Below are 1,208 nucleotides of genomic sequence, written 5' to 3' on the forward strand. Positions count from 1 at the left end.
ATCCACCCTGCAGAAAATATCCTTTCTATAGTAAATTTTTTAGTAAAACATGTGCAACTAGTCACATCTGGGACTTTCTGAGACTCATGACCACTGGGGAGGTTAGGTAAACATCTTTATGAGGATTTATCTACGCTTCAGGCATTATTTCTTTATTGGGGGATTATCTATGTTACGGTCATTGTTCAAAGATCTTGTGCAGAACACTTTGGTATACAGGGTCAAACATTGGTCATCATGGTCATTTTGTTTCAAGGTGGTGTCACTCTTGGCATGCAAAAGGCTGCTTTCCTACAAGGAAACTATTCTTTTCTACTTGTTGGAAATTACTTAGTTGATTTTACAAGACGTCTTGCATTTATTTCTAGGCTCTTTATTCTGTTACATTGGTTAATGTGTCTGTTTCTATGCTAGCATCATATTGGTTTGGAGTTTTTTTTTTGAGTTGGAGTCTCACTCTGTTGCCCAAGCAGGAGTGCAGTGGCATGCTTACGGCTACTGCAGCCTCTATCTACTGGGCTCCAGTGATTTTTCTGCCTCAGCCTTCCAGGTAGCTGGAACTATAGGTATATGCTACCATGCCCGGCTAATTTTTTGATTTATTGTAGAAATGAGGTCTCTCCAAGTTGACAGGCTGGTCTAGAACCTCTGGGCTCAGGCAATCCTCTCACCTCAACCTTCCAAAGTGCTGGGATTATGGGCATGAACCATCACACCTGGTCAACATCATTCTGTTTTAAGTACTATAGCTTTGTAATAAACTTTGAAATCAGGAAGTGTGATGGCTTTGTCTTTGTTCTTCTTTCTTAAGATGGCTTTGGCTACTGGGGTACTTTGTGGTTTTACACAAAATTTACAAGATTGTTTTTGTCTATTTCTGCAAAAAGTCACTGAAATTTTGATAGAAATTGCATTGAATCTGTAGATTACTTTGGGTACTATAGACATTTTAACAACATTAATTCATCTAATCCTTGAATATGGTATAGCTCTCCATTTATTTGTGTCTTCAATTTCTTTCATCAATGTCTTATAGATTTTAGTGTACAAGTCTTTCACTTCCTTGGTTAATTTATTCCTAAGTATTTTACTCTTCTTGATGCTATTATAACTAAGATTACTTTCTTGATTCCCTTTTTGGATAGCTTGTTGTTAGTATAAAGAAAAGCTACTAATTTTTGTATGTTAATTTTATATCCTGTAACTTT

The sequence above is a fragment of the Carlito syrichta genome, unplaced genomic scaffold (assembly GCF_000164805.1).
Source record: "Carlito syrichta isolate Samal-C Ts95f unplaced genomic scaffold, Tarsius_syrichta-2.0.1 Scaffold301640, whole genome shotgun sequence".
NCBI lineage: Eukaryota > Metazoa > Chordata > Mammalia > Primates > Tarsiidae > Carlito > Carlito syrichta.